The 16,292-nt window shown below is 43.3% G+C and overlaps 1 protein-coding gene across 7 annotated transcripts in view; it reads right to left on the bottom strand.

Annotated features, from left to right (window-relative positions):
* The window catches only part of LOC124612901 (glutamate-gated chloride channel), a 707,093-nt gene that overhangs the window by 391,407 nt on the left and 299,394 nt on the right, over positions 1 to 16,292 (bottom strand). For all 7 annotated transcript variants that reach the window (XM_047141399.1, XM_047141390.1, XM_047141371.1 and 4 more), the window contains exon 2: positions 15,641 to 15,694. The gene's annotated coding sequence lies outside the window, so the exon portion shown is untranslated. The remainder of the gene's footprint in view (positions 1 to 15,640; positions 15,695 to 16,292) is intronic.

Raw genomic sequence — 16,292 nt, 5'->3', positions numbered from 1 at the left:
CCCACCAAAATGGTGACGCACTTGGAAAATTAATTTGCTACTCAGAGAATGGCTCAGCCACCGACTGCTGACCTCAGGGTTCAATTCGAGGAAAACTCCTCTGAGAAAGCTACTGCTGACCCAAAGCACGTTACGCAGGAGTAATAACTGGAGAAGCACAGCTACTTGTCGGTTCTAAGAGTTCATAAAACCATCACGAAAGTAGCACATGCGATCCCTTCGTGACGTAGAAACTAAGTGCAAGTCAGATTTAATCGTGTTAAACGATAAAGCGTAATCCTTCCCAAATAAGGATACAAAAACAATTAAAGACGAAAACTGTTATCAAGAACATAACGAATAAACAAGGACAATAGTGGCTGCAATGTATGTTCTTCACAGCCTCCATCATTACAACAATACACCAGAGACTTCTTCAACTAAAGTTTTCGTTGACCAACAGCTATTAGTCAGAATGAAACATCCATTGCTTCATCTTCAATGATTCATACTTCATGCAAATGCTAAAAATCGTGATAGCTCCTAGTAAATTTAAGTCAGATAATCTATATAGTGTTTAGTGTCCATTTGTTTAGAAATTAAGCATGCACGTCATGGTACATTTATCTTTGTAAATATCATGTGTTGTACAAAAGATATCATTTTTTCGATTCTAATGGATCAGGACAGTGTCTTTCGGAGATTCATAGTCGAGGTCAAAGGTATAAATTACGAGACGCGAATGTGAGAGTCGGGGCGGGAGGGAGCAGAGTGAAGATCATACGAGACATGTTGGGTCGGGGAGGAGGAGCGAAGAACATCCATGCCCGAGGCAGGATTCGAACCTGCGACCGTAGCGGTCTTGCGGTTCCAGACTGCAGCGCCTTTAACCGCACGGCCATTTCGGCCGGCACGATATTGATAATAAGCATTTAGCGTCATCTACCTTTGATCATAATTTATAGAAATACGTAGATGCTTATATTCTTATAGACAGGTGTTGATACTAGTGCATATTGCTGTGTATAACATTCTGTTGATTATGAAGCTTCTCGAAAGCAATCGTATATGGTAATTAGTAACAGCCTACCAACAGCTAAGCAAGCATGTGAATAGTGTAAGGGATATACTTATACATAGCTCTCACCGAAATCTATCAAATGTCGTTGAATGTCGCATCAGTTTCATTAACGGAGTCAATTTAAAACTGTGGTAATGTAGTATACTTCTGGATTAGTTGCAGCTGTGGAACAGCTGGTCGTATTAGACAGTTCTGATCATTAGTAACAGAGTATCAAATTTATCTTTAATTTGCCATTTTTGCCTACTGAATATCTTTATTCCTTCAATAAATACCACGAACAATGTGAACAATATAAAATGCTACTACTACACTTTACATCCTGTCTGAGAGCGGCCATCTCTTTACGCTTAAGCAGCTCGCACAGTTCACATTAGCCAGCTTTCTCCCACTCCTTGCCAATGACGGCGGATCTCCTGGGTAACGTAATGCTTCCCCCTCTAAGGACGTCTACCTGTCGGCAAGCCTCTCGTCGTCACCCCGCAAGTCCATCTGCGTGGGCAGACCCTCAAGCGAAGAGCTGAAAAGTCCCCTGTTTTCCACATAACTCGTAATTTTTGAAAACTCTTTGCCATGTTCAGTATATTTTCATTCTACTTTATTCTCCCAAAATCTTCTAAGAAACTTGGATACTGACATGTCTAAAAATATAGGGTAAAGTGACCTACATATGATACAAAATCCAAAAAGAATCTATATTTTTGAGATAAACAGAGTAGCTGTTAGGGAAAAATTGTAAATGTTAGAGAGTACAAACAGCTTTAAAATGACACTGTATTTAACTGTTTAAAGTTACGAAAGTAGACTAAAAGAAGTATGGACTGCAATTGTTGAGTATGATACTTCTCGTTTAAAATAAGAACTACATGTGATATTGTACACGAAACCAGAAGGTTCAGGTCTTAAAAACGATAAGGACAACAGACAAGACAATACAAACGTATAACTGGGATTTGTTCTGTGCAGGATATTTCTAGGATATTTATGGCATGAAATGAACGTCACAGAGATCTACAGAAATTTCTTTAAGAGTTATTCCTATTTGTAATGCTACCAAGTCAACCAGCAATGAGGAATAACTGTTTACAATCATACTTAATACACTGACATGGCTGGCTCTGAGCACTATGGGACTTAACATCTGAGGTCATCAGTCCCCTAGAACTTAGAACTACTTAAACCTAACTAACCTAATGACATCACACACATCCATGCCCGAGGCAGGATTCGAACCTGCGACCGTAGTGGTCGCGCGGTTCCAGACTGTAGCGCCTAGAACCGCTCGGCCACACTGGCCGGCCAATACACTGACATTAATACAAAAATAAGAGATACGTTAGAAAGAATCATTGCTTTATATTTTGTCATGAACATCAACAGGACCGTTAAACACAAAGCAGATTCCTCGTTTGGTATTTCCCACACCAGTAACAACATGAGGAATTGGAGTTTTTCCCTATCACATCACTCTTATTAATAAGAGAAGTGTTTTTCATTTAATTGAAAAACTTTACTGTCCATGTCCACAGACTTTAGAGACATATCTTCTAGGTCTTTCCCAGTACCTTCTTTAGGGTGCTGACATATCTGTAGCTGTATGAATTACTCTTTCCTGCCGAAATTTAGCCAAGATTTTATCTCCTCTACCTAAATGTGTTGGATCTGTCATTACAATAGGTGCCTGAGAAGCAACTGGCCTTCGAAATGTGTCCTTTGGTTGCCTCCTCGCAGGCAACTCAGGCTACTACCCAGGTTTTGTCTGACAAGGCACATTTTTAAAATTCTCAATAGCTATGGGCGGGTGCAACCGAGGGTTTGGCTGAAATGGGGGATTTTAGAGAGACACTTTGCCGTTTTCTTTACGCATTTCTCAATGTCGTACCCTTATGTGATGACACCACAGGAGAGCATGAAACAGGAGCACTCAAAAAGCATAAGGACTCGTTGGCTACGTAACTTTTCACAACTAAGTCCTTGTATAAAAAGTTCTCAGTTCATTTGCCGCGTCAGGTTCGCATAAAATTCCAAGCTTCCGATGATAGCTTCCATTATCGTCGTCAGGAGCTAAAACTGACTGTCAGTTTTAATCCCTGACGACGATGATGGAGGGCTGGAATTTTACCGAATTTGACCCGGTAAGTGAACCGAGAGTTTCTTATATAACGACCCATTGATGCTTCCGATAATGTTCAAATTTCGTCGAATGGTTCTGAACGATCCCTAATGGTCACACCCTGTACAGAAGGCATAAATTGTGGTCGTAGTGCTCTCCAAAATGGGGACAGCACATTCAATAGGCTTGCAGCTTCGTGATGTCCATCGCGTAGGAATGAATCATCCACGAGGTGTCAACAGTACCAAAGTTTCTGCAGAAGGTCTTCCTGCGCTCATAGAACTGAGAACTGTCGTTTTTGACCACGAAATGTGTGGGAATCAACGTCCACGGAAAGGAGTGGTTTCATTGACGCCCTTTATGCCACCCCCTACCGCCTTTCCATTTCGCTACTGAGCGGCGGTGTGACTGAAATGTTTTCCTACGCCATCCAAAAGAATATCTTGTGATTTCAACACTTTGAGCCGCGTTTCTGACCTCCATCGCAGAGGCGTCAAGAGAAGGGGTAACATGCGGGTAAGAGGGGTTGTAACGAGCTTATCATCGTGTGACATGTCCGCGGTGGCGCTGGAAGAATTCTGGCGAAATCTGGTGGAAATGTGACATAGTTAACCAATGTTACACGTCAGACAAACTTCTGAGCGCTGGCCTTTCTTTCGCACGTGTCGACACCTTGCTGTTTGAAGGGTCGTCGAGCCCGATGGTGACGTCGCAGGGCGCCACACCTCCCCCCCCTTTACAGAGGAAGGTCGTTGGCACCATATTTCAAACTTATCCGTCGGAATGGGAGACAATTACGGGGCTTCGAAAAAGTTATCTTTTAATTCTGTTTTGCAATGTATTTTGGTGTAGAGCGTATAATATTTAAGGATTATGTTGACGGCTTAATAATTATCTCCATGTAATAAATGTGACAGTAATGAATAATTCAGCAGATAGAGCGTAAGTTTCTGTGTATGTAACACAAATGTGGAAAATGTTGCTGTGTTCACATTTAGTTTCAGTCTAAAGGTGCTGTTTGCCAAAATTACTTTCTACTTACAGTGAAACAGAAAAACAAATTATGAATAACTATTCCAAAACAATAGCATCATAATTGACATATGTGATAGATATGGTTTTCTTATGAACAGTTGGTGTATCACTTTTACGACACCTTACCCTAAATGCTTGCACCAAAATGATCCTTTGCTTTGGCGATGATCCCCCATGGCTCGCCCGAGCCCGGTATGCTATTTCAGGCGAGAAAGAGCCGCGCCGTTCCAGGCTATCAGACGAAGCAATACTATATTTGTATACGTATCGGTTCCATATTTGCAATCTTGCCATCTTTTATTCACGGAATATGAATAAGGCGACCGGGAATGGAGGACAGCGGTGTAGATCCGAAGCGATCTGGACAATGCCGGCGGCAGACAATGGCGCTGGTGGAGGCGCGGCGGCTGGGCTGCGCTGCGGTGTGCGGCTGGGGGTTCGGCTGTGTGGCGGGTTGCGTCATTAAAGGGGCGCCCGGCCTCGTTAGGGCGGCCGCGAATAATGCCGACTCGGCCACGCAGGTCTCCGCGCCTCTCGTCTCTGCCCGTCTCTCCTCGTCTCGTATCGGCACACCAGGACCACCAGCCAGCCCAGAGGGCAGCCGCTGCGGTCGCATCGACTGCACGCGATCGCCAACTCTGCGGACTCAACTCTCGACAAGCGCGTATTGCGTTCTCACATCCCAGCTCAAAACTTATTGCTTATGGTCGGTGGTAAATGTTGGACTGTATTGTGACAACGTCGCCTGGATTTCCGATACGTTAGACATATACCATTCCCTCTACATCTTGGAACGCCAGCTCTCCGCCTCGCCTTCCGTATCTTTCAACCCTCTCCCACTCGATCCCAGCGTAACTTATTAATTTGCTATTTCTCCTCTACCACAATGACCACCTACTGATTTCCTTCACTTCCCATAAGCTTGATACTCCCCTGATCGGCTGGCTGCTGTGGCCTAGTGGTTCTAGGCGCTTCAGTCCGGAACCGCGCAGCTGCTACGGTCGCAGGTTCGAATCCTGTCTCGGGCACGGATGTGTGTGATGTCCTTAGGTTAGTTAGGTTTAAGTAGTTTTAAGTCTTTGGGACTGATGACCTCAGATGTTAAATCCTATAGTCCTTAGAGCCATTTGAACCATTTTGAGCTCTCCTGATTCATCTCCGATTATCAAGCTTCGTATTCTACAGAACTTGTACCGGCACATCCTCCGAAGCTCACATACCAATGCACACTTCTCATTCTGACTCAACGAAACTCTACCACTTCTCCCTACCTGACCACTAAATCCCTCCCACAATCAATTCATCTACATCTACATATATACATGGCGGTGAATACCTTGTACCACTGCTAGTCATTCCGTTTCCGGTTCTACCTGTAAATGCAGCAGGGAAAAAAGACCATCTATATGCCTGCGCAACAAGTCTAATTTCTCTTATCCTGCCTTCGCGTGTCTTACACAAAGTGTGCGTTGGTGAAAATAGAAATATTCTCTGCAAATATAGGTTCTCTAAATCTTCTCAACAGCTTTTCATGAGAAATACGTTTGCGTTCACGATGCATCTCCATAATGTTCGCGTGTTGATTGAACGTACTGATAATAAATCTAGCAGCACGTCTCTGAAATGACTCGATTTCTTCCTTTAATCCTACATGGTGTGGATCGAAAACATTCGAGAAGAACTGCATCGCCCAAGTGTCATATACACGGTCACCTTTATAAATGATCTACATTTTTCTAAAATTAGCCCAATAAATTTAAGTCGAGCATTCCTTTTCTATATTGCCGACCTTACGAGCATGTTCCATTTCATATCGCTTTGCAAACATTACGCTTACACCGACGAGCTGAAACATTATGACCACCTGCTTAACAGCTTGTTTGTCCGTCTTTGCAACGAAACACATCACTGATTCTGTGTATCGAGTCTCCGACATTTTGTTGGCAGGTTTGTGAAAGCATGTGACATTAAATGTTGATATGTGGCGCCGTTGAAGCCAGTCGCTTCTCTGTATTCATTTAAGATCTCTGTGATCGACTCTGTATCGCGTGGCCGCGGGTTTCCTCTTTGGTCGCTTTTCAGCTATTTGGGCGCACGTCGCTGTGGGGCAGTGGAGTAGCACGAGGGGAGGCTTTGAGACTTAGTCTCCCCTGTATTCGTGCTTAAAAAATATTCAATAGTAATTCATAACTAAAATATAAACAATTTTCTGCTAAGAGCTCTAACTGTGCGAAGACATCAGTTTCGTAGCCCGCGCCGCACCCTGAGTATTGGTGTATTTACCTGCTTGAGACTCGTTTGCTCTCAGTCTCTGCCTCCCTTGCTTTAGCTGGCTGTGTGCGCCTGCACCTTAGTGGCATTTTCGGCTCCCATCCACTTCCCCTCTTCCACGAAGGCCGGTGCGCTTCCTTTACTAGCAGGTATCGAGACTCGTCTCTGCCGCTTCTATGCGGGCTTTTAAGAGGGAAGTGGACAGTCGCGCTGCTTGTGTTCATAGTCATTTTTGTGTGATTTTAGTACATATTTTCGTTATGTCGGCAGCATGAGTGGGCCTGCAACTGAACACCTTATAGCATTTTTATTAAAAACTCCTTTTTCTACATTAACGTACGAAAAGTACGCACTTTTCAGACAGCCTGGTACAAAAAGTATATGTGGCTGACTGCGAATGCAGTTAATAACATATTATATTGTTATATACGTCTTCTGTTTGGTGGTGAAAAGGAATGATGCAATGAGAGCATTTGTACAATAAAGAATTTTGACAGGAAAGCACAAAAGCATCAGATATCAAAACGTCACCTGCAGAACAAAGAATCATTTAAGTTATTGGGCAAAAGTAGAATGAGTACGCCCTTTCAAAAGCCGCTCGTCTGACAGCAACAAAATACAACAAATAAGTTACATCCAGCAGGAGAGTATTGGCTCGTCTTATTCAGGCAATTGTATTTCTTTGTAAACAAGAACTAGCCTTTGCGGGCATCGAGAAGACGAATCCTCCGGCAACAAAGGTAACTATCTGGAATTGTTAGATTTACGAGCTCAAGGAGAGCAGATAATCCGAGACCATATGTCATCATCTTCAACCTGTAAAGGAACTTCTCCAGATATACAGAATGATGTAATAGAAATGATAACTCTGGCAGCAAATGAGAAAATAAGATCTGAAATTCAGAACTGCAGTTTCATTTCGACTCAAACTGATGAAACATTTGACGTGCCATGCAAGAGTTAAAAGAGTATAGTATTCAGATTCTGTATTGCAAACAAAATTGAGGAAAGATTCGTTGGATTTTACGATGTTTCTGGAGATAAAACTGCTGAAGGTTTGTCAAACATTCTTTATGCAGAATTGAAAGAACGGAATGTGGAAAGAAAAGTGGTTAGTCAAACATATGATGGCGCTTCGGTAATGGCGGACAGAGAAAGAGGACTACAACAACTAGTGAAGCAGTTTTGTCCCTATGCGCTGTTTATTCATTGTTACTCACACCAACTGAATTAGGTACTGTTACATGCTTCCAAAATCATACAAGTACGCATGTTTGTAAGTGATCTTACTGCATTCCATTCGTTTTTCAGCAAATCATCAAAACGAACTGTACTGCTAACTGAGAAAGGATTTAGACTGTCACATGCAAGCAACACTCGCTAGAACTTTCATTACAGGGCCGTTTCAACAATATCTAGTCATTTCTCAGAGCTATGTAGTGTTTTTAATTATATAGTTGATGACACAGACTTTCAGTAGAACCCAGAATCTTTGAGCTGTGCTGTGCGTATGAAACGACGGATGGATATTCCTACTTTTGTCCACTTGCTTTGCTTCTACCGAGGGTGATTTGTTTATGTTGATCATCTCTTTAATGTTTTTCAGTCAAAATCTGTCAGTATAACTGCTTGCCACGACGAAATAAGAACTGTTTTTGAGAAACCTACGACAATTAAGAACGGAATGCATTAAATGTAGCCGGCCGAAGTGGCCGTGCGGTTAAAGGCGCTGCAGCCTGGAACCGCAAGACCGCTACGGCCGCAGGTTCGAATCCTGCCTCGGGCATGGATGTTTGTGATGTCCTTAGGTTAGTTAGGTTTAACTAGTTCTAAGTTCTAGGGGACTGATGACCTCAGCAGTTGAGTCCCATAGTGCTCAGAGCCATTTGAACCATTAAATGTAGTTTGTGTTTGAATGGCAACTTATGATTCTGTGACAGCCAAAAGACATCTTTCAGGGCACTAACTTACGAGATACTGGTTTTGCAAATTGTTCAGATAAAAAGAAGATTTCATGACTTTCCCCAAATTCAGTTTGTTGAACTTTTGAACGAACAGTGTTTCCCAAACTATCAAAAAGAATTCCCAAAGTTGAAACTGCTTCAGTTATTAGAACAGTACCCTTTTTTCAAACAAGAACAACATATACGCTGATGTGAAAAAACACTTATCTCCAAGAATCCTCGTAAAGTACATTGTCGCCCGCATCTCGTGGTCGTGCGGTAGCGTTCTCGCTTCCCACGCCCGGGTTCCTGGGTTCGATTCCCGGCGGGGTCAGGGATTTTCTCTGCCTCGTGATGGCTGGGTGTTGTGTGATGTCCCTAGGTTAGTTAGGTTTAAGTAGTTCTAAGTTCTAGGGGACTGATGACCATAGATGTTAAGTCCCATAGTGCTCAGAGCCATTTGAACCATTTGAAAGTACATTGTCAACAATCATTTAGACTCTATTTATGAAGAAACAACGAAGTTCCTGCGTTCGGTTTTGACCCTATCTGCAACTACAGCAAGCAGTGAGTACTCTTAATCGAATGGAGAATTGTTTAAGGACTTCAGTGTCCAACACCCGGCTGTCGTGTTTGAGCACGTTAGCAATAGAAAAGACACTACTTGGAGAGCTATCCAATGATGAGATCTTTGTAGACCGAGTTATAGACTTGTTCGTGGACAGAAAAGACAGGCGCATTGCACTTGTGTACAAGAAAATATAAATGCTTCTTCTCTTGCTGCTGGAGTTCTACAAATTTGTCATCGTTTCTTGAACAAGTTAATTATTATTATTATTATTATTAGTGGCGATGGCAGTGGTAGTAGTAGTAGTAGTAGTAGTAGTTGTAGTTGTTGTAGTTGTAGTTGTTGTTGTTGTTGTTGTTGTTTTATTTGATGCATTTTGTTTCATTTGTTTAAATTATCGTTTATTATACTATTTTGTCTCCCTATAATAAATGTAGAGTCTCCCCAATCTTTACAAGCACGCTACGCCACTGCTGTGGGGAGAGGGCTGTTTGGGTCGGTTGGTTGACGCTCCGGTGTGTGGTCTGGTTGTCGGCGGTCGCGCTTTGCGCATGCTGTGCCTATTTCCGTCACGTGGGCAGTGGGGCTGTGGACGGAGGCCTGTGTGCGGTCGGGAGTGTGTACTGCGTCTAGTGAGACGGCGATAGTCTCTTCTGTGTTGCTAGACGATATGAACCTGTGACAGTTGCTTTGGAGGGTATCAGCCTGCAACGGAACACGCAACAGAATCAAACGGTGGGAATTATTCAGGTTCTTAAATGTCTGCTGTATACAGGGTGGTCCATTGATAGTGACCGGGCCAAATATCTCACGAAATAAGCATCAAACGAAAAAACTACAAAGAACAAAACTCGTCTAGCTTGATGGGGCAAATCAGATGGCGCTATGGTAAGCCCGCCAGATGGCGCTGCCGTAGGTCAAACTGATATCAACTGCGTTTTTTTAAAATTGGACCCCCATTTTTTATTACATATTCGTGTAGTACGTTTGAAATATGAATTTTTAGTTGGACCACTCTTTTCTCTTTGTGATAGATGGCGCTGTAATAGTCACAAACGTATAAGTACGTGGTATCACGTAACATTCCGCCTGTGCGGACGGTATTTGCTTCGAGATATATTACCCGTGTTAAAATGGACCGTTTACCAATTGTGGGAAAGGTCGATATCGTGTTGATGTATGGCTATTGTGATCAAAATGTCCAACGGGCGTGTGCTATGTATGCTGCTCGGTATCCTGGACGACATCATCCAAGTGTCCGGACCGTCCGCTTGATAGTTAGGTTATTTAAGGAAACAGGAAGTGTTCCGCCACATGTGAAACGTCAACCACGACCTGCAACAAATGATGATGCCCAAGTAGGTGTTTTAACTGCTGTTGCGGCTAATCCACACATCAGTAGCAGACAAACTGGGCGAGAATCGGGAATCTCAAAAACGTCGGTGTTGAGAATGCTACATCAACATCGATTGCACCCGTACCGTATTTCTATGCACCAGGAATTGCATGGCGGCGACTTTGAACGTCGTATACAGTTCTGCCACTGGGCACAAGAGAAATTACGGGACGATGACAGATTTCTTGCACGCGTTCTATTTAGCGACGAAGCGCCAATCACCAACAGCGGTAACGTAAACCGGCATAATATGCACTACTGGGCAATGGAAAATCCACGATGGCTGCGACAAGTGGAACATCAGCGACCTTGGCGGGTTAATGTATGGTGTGGCATTATGGGAAGAAGGATAATTGGCCCCCATTTTATCGATGGCAATCTAAATGGTGCAATGTATGCTGATTTCCTACATAATGTTCTACCGATTTTACTACAAGATGTTTCACTGCATGACAGAATGGCGTTGTATTTCCAACATGATGAATGTCCGGCACATAGCTCGCGTGCGGTTGAAGCGGTATTCATGACAGGTGGATTGGTCGTCGAAGCACCATACCATGGCCCGCACGTACACCGGATCTGACGTCCCCGGATTTCTTTCTGTGGAGAAAGTTGAAGGATATTTGCTATCGTGATCCATCGACAACGCCTGACAACATGCGTCAGCGCATTGTCAATGCATGTGCGAACATTACGGACGGTGAACTACTCGCTGTTGAGAGGAATGTCCTTACACGTATTGCCAAATGCATTGAGGTTGACGGACATCATTTTGAGCATTTATTATATTAATGTGGTATTTACAGGTAATCGCGCTTTAAAAGCATGCATTCACAGAAATGATAAGTTCACAAAGGTACATGTATCACGTTGGAACAACCGAAATAAAATGTTCAAACGTACCTACGTTCTGTATTTTAATTTAAAAAACCGACCTGTTACCAACTGTTCGCCTAAAATTGTGAGCCATATGTATGTGACTACTACAGCGCCATCTATCACAAAGCGAAAAAAGTGGTCCAACTAAAACATTCATATTTCTTTGCGTACTACACGAATATGAAATAAAAAATGGGGGTTCTCATGTTGAATGTTTATGTTTCGTGGTTCCTGTGCAAAGCCAGTGTGAACTGCTGTTGTAGTCAGTGATTGCAAGAGATTTAATTTGGCTGCAAAGAGTAATTGCATTCCTGTTTTGAAATCCTTCTAATGTTTTAATGATTGTGTCGCTGTGGATACTGCCCAGTTGCTGTGTGGTTTTATGTTATTTCAGTGGTAAAATAAGCGGTGTGCGTCATCCGTTGCAGCTGGTCGTTTAAACCGCGGGACGACGACTTGGCGGCAGCCAGTGACTTGTAATAGATGGCGCGGTCGCTGTGTTTATCAGCAGACTACAATTCTTCCGCGAATTTAAGTTGAGGATTTTATTTTTATTTCTGGTGACTCCGAGGTGCCCGTCTTTCTTTCTTCACCGTTCCTTACGGCTTTCATTCAGTCTCGACCGGAGTTGTAGTTTCCGCGCACCTCTGCCGGCCATTGCTTATCTCTGAAATTTTGTAATACCTGAAAGATGCATTTCATTGTACTGGGTTTTTAATATCCTATTCAGAGGGAGAAATTGTGAGTTGTTGCTGTTATTATATCTTAAAAGATGTCCTGTTCCTGTGGCAGTTTTTCTCAGTAAACAATTATTTATTTTATTGTTGGTATGGTTCTTAAGATTTATGTAAAGAGAGTTTTAAAACTATTTATTGTTTGGGGTGGGCTTTGACGCCTGTAGTCATATTGTCTGTTTAGTAATGTTTCAAATGCTAGAGCACTTATGTATATTATTCTGTTGTAACAGCAGTTTGAGGTTGTCATGCAAGTGTTAAATAATATCTGTTGAAAATTACAAGCTAGAGTTTGTGTTTGATTGGTTATTATTGCCTTGTCTTTATTCAGTTGAAGTGTCCATGAGCGTGTGTCGCATGTCTCAGATGGGTACGCACAGGTCGTGTAATTCGCGTAATAAACAAAGCGCTTCTTTGCTCAGGCGGTATGCCGCCTGATAGCGACCCAGAGAGGATCCATAGAATTTACATCAGGTGAATCTGGTCGACGAGACATCAACGTGAATTCACTATAATGCTCCTTAAACCACTGTAGTAAGGTTCTGGCTCCGAGGCACTCACAGTTATACTGCTGAAAGATGTCATCGCCGTCGGGGTAGACATCAAGCATAAAGGGATGAAGGTTGTGGTAGCCGTCAACGTGTCTTCGATTACCACCACAGATCCCCCGCAAGCGCAGGAGAATGTCTCACATAGTATACTACAGCTCCCACCAGAATGCGTCCGTGGCGAGTTGCACGTTTCGATCCACCGTTCTCCTCGATTAAGGCGTTTGTGGAGACGACCATCGACCTAGTGTAGCAAAAATGTGATTCACCCGAAGAGCCGACACGTTTCCATTAACCGACTTTCCATTGATCGACGGGCAAGTCCTGATGGTCTTGTACCCAACGCAAACTTAATTGATGACGTCGTTGCGTCAACATATGAACACATAGGGATGGTCTGCTGCGGAGTTCCAGGTTCAAAAATCTGCAATAAACGTTGTACTCCGAAGCACTTGTGAGTGCACCAGCATTGTACTCTTTCGGAAGAGATGCCACAGATCGCCGTCTATCCTACTTTACAGAACAGGCAAGCCCCCAAACCCCACATTCTTTGAAGAATCGTGGACGTCCAAGCAGTTTAGCACGTAGTGGTGTTTTCAAAGTCCATTTCCGTATATATTCACGACAGTAGCACGTGTACATTTGACCAGTTTCGCGGTTTTCGAGATGCTCGTTCATAGGCTCTCCAGAATAATAATCTGCCCTTTATTAAAGCCGCTTATCTCAATGGATTTCCCCATTTTCAGCCCATATCTTCTCTAAGGTGATCCCTGTCCGCTTCTGCTCGGCTTACATGCTATTGTTGCCGCGTCACGTCCTGCAACGCCACCAGGTGGCATCAAACGTCGCGGCGGGCAGTGGTCATGATATTTTGGCTGAGCAGTGTATTTAATCGACATGACTGTGTCAAGTTGTCTCCTATTAATACTGTATTGGAACATGCCAGGATTCTTTATCCTATTCATTCGAATTAACTTACCATTTTGCTACATTTAGAGCAAGCTGTCATTCATCACATCATAGATAAGTTATGTTTAAGTCATTCTGTATCTTCCTCCAACCATTAAACGACGACACTATTCCATACATTACAGCAGCATTATCAAAGAGTCACAGATTCGCGCTCACTCTATGTATCTGATTGTTAATGTAAATAGAGAACAAGAACGGCCTCATCACACTTCGCTGGAGCATCATGATGATATTCTTATATCTGACGAACACTCGCCGGACAGGAGAACGAACTGGGTTCTACAACATAAGAAGTCTTCGAGACATTCGTATATCTGAGAACTGATTCCGTATGCTTGAATCTTCGTTAACAGTCTGCAGTAGGGCACCATGACGAATGCTTTCCGGAAATCTATGAACATCGAATATGTCTCTTGCTCTACATCCATGGGTCGCAAAATATCGTTCGATAAAACTTCTTCACATATGCCGCCCTCTCTTTTTGACAGCTTGATTTATGGTCCCCTGCAGCCATACGTATTATTAAATTAAAGTCCCACCCAACGTTTTTCTGTCTGCATGTGAACGTTAATCTCTGAAACTACTGTAGGGATTTTGGTACGGTTTTTATTAATATATAGACCATTTTACGAGAGAGGTTTGTGTATATCTATCTTCTTTTCTTTTAGTGAGTATTTTCTCCATCTAATACGGATTATGTTGTACTCCCGCCTTAGAAGATTTATTTTATTTAACTTTGCGGCCGGTTGCCCCTCCTGTCGCTGGAGTCACCTAAGCGGGAGCGCTTGTGATTGGGGGGAGGGGGGCAGTCCTCTGTCCCCTAGGCTATCTATCTATATGTGACCTTATCTTGACTCCAGAATGAGATTTTCACATTTCCATAGCGTCAAGGGGTGAACGTTTTTAAGTTCCAAATTTGTTTCAAATGCTTGATTAGCGCGCCAGCGAAACAATCATACACCGAGTTGACAAAAGTCATCGGATACCTCTTAATATCGTCTCGGACCTCCTTCTGCCCGGCGCAGCGCAGCAACTAGACGTGACGTGGACCAAACGAGTCGTTGAAAGTCCCCAGCAGAAATGTTGAGCTATAGCCGTCCAATACTGCAAAATTGTTGCCAGTGCAGAATTTTGTGCACGAACTGACCTCTCGATTACGTCCCATAAATGTGAGATGGGCTTTATGTCGGGTGATCTTAGTGGCAAAATCATTCGCTCGAATTCTTCGTAACGTTCTTCAAACCAATCGCAAACAACTATGACCCTGTGACATGGCGCATTGTCATCCACAAAAGTTCCAGCATTGTTTGGCAACATAAAGTCCATGAATAGCTGCAAATGGTGTCCAAATAGCCGAACATAACCAGGATCCTTTCGATTCCGTGTGAACACATTCCACACGATCATACCTTGTTGACAACTTGCTTCCATGGCTTCGTGGGGTCTGCGCCACATTCAAACCCTATCATCAGCTCTTACCAACTGAAATCGGGACTCATCTCACGAGCCCACAGTTTTCCAATCGTCTATGGTCCAAACGATATGGTCACGAGCCAGAAAGGAGGTGCAAGCGATTTCGTGCTGTTAGCAAAGACACTCGCGTCGATCGTCTGCTGAAAAAGCGCATTAATGCCAGATTCCTCCGCACTGTCCTGACGCATACGCTCGTCTTACGTTCCGCATTGATTTCTGCAGGTTTTCGCTGAGTGCTGCTTGTCTGCTAGAACTGACAATTCTATGCAAATGCCGCTGCTCTCGTTAAGTGAATCCGTCCCCCACTGCTTTGTCCGTGGTGAGATGTAATGCCTGAAATTCGGCATTCTCGGCACAATCTCGACACTGTGAATCTCAGAATATTGAACTCCCTAACAATTTCCGAAACAGAATGTCCCATGCGTCCAGATGCAGCTACCATTCCGCGTTCGAAGTCTGTTAATTCGCGCGGTGCGGATATAATCACGCCTGAAACCTCTTCACGTGAATCATCTGAATTCAAATGACAGTTCCTCCAACGCAATGCCCTATTATACCTTGTGTAAGCAATACTACTGCCATCTGTGCATGTACATATCGCTATCCCATGACTTTTGTCAGATCAGTATATAATGTTCATTAACTCACCCGTAAGCCACACGCTCACTCCAGTCGCACGAGCTCCTCCATGGGCGAAGAGACCTGAAACAACAGAAAACATATTACTTTCCGCTCACTCACTTGTCAAACAAGTTGAAACCATCATTGCTGTACTGGATGTTACATTATCTACTACGATAAAAGTAGGTAAACTTACCACTGAAGCATTTTTATTTTTTATTTTTAACATTTATGTGAAAATCAGTCATCTGTAACAACGCTGGTAACACGCATGACGCATTTTCATTAGTGTTAGTAAATGGAGTTTTTCTTCTATGCAAGTAACTACATTTTCTCAAGACATTTTCACGAGAATGAATTAACCTTCCTCTCGAACCTGTACGAATTAAACTGAAGATTGTCATACCTCCAAGATATGCAGGCAGATATCGGGTTCATCTACGGCCCTGGCCTTTTTGTACCAGCAGCCGCCTGCTCGTTGCCCAATGTCGTAACGATAGCGGTAGATGCCGCGTTCCCGTGAAATTTCTTCGGCAGAATAATACCTGAGGCCGACGATCTTCGCTTTAGTCCATTAGGTATTCCGTTTACCAATCTATATTGGCACTGAACGAGGATCGGCTCCCAGTAGAACGAGTTTCCAGAAAATCACCGACGTCAATCGATGTCTGATTGCAGG

The sequence above is a fragment of the Schistocerca americana genome, chromosome 1, assembly GCF_021461395.2.
Source record: "Schistocerca americana isolate TAMUIC-IGC-003095 chromosome 1, iqSchAmer2.1, whole genome shotgun sequence".
NCBI lineage: Eukaryota > Metazoa > Arthropoda > Insecta > Orthoptera > Acrididae > Schistocerca > Schistocerca americana.
Note: the sequence above shows the minus strand (reverse complement) of the source record. Positions and strands in the feature narration are given on the sequence as shown.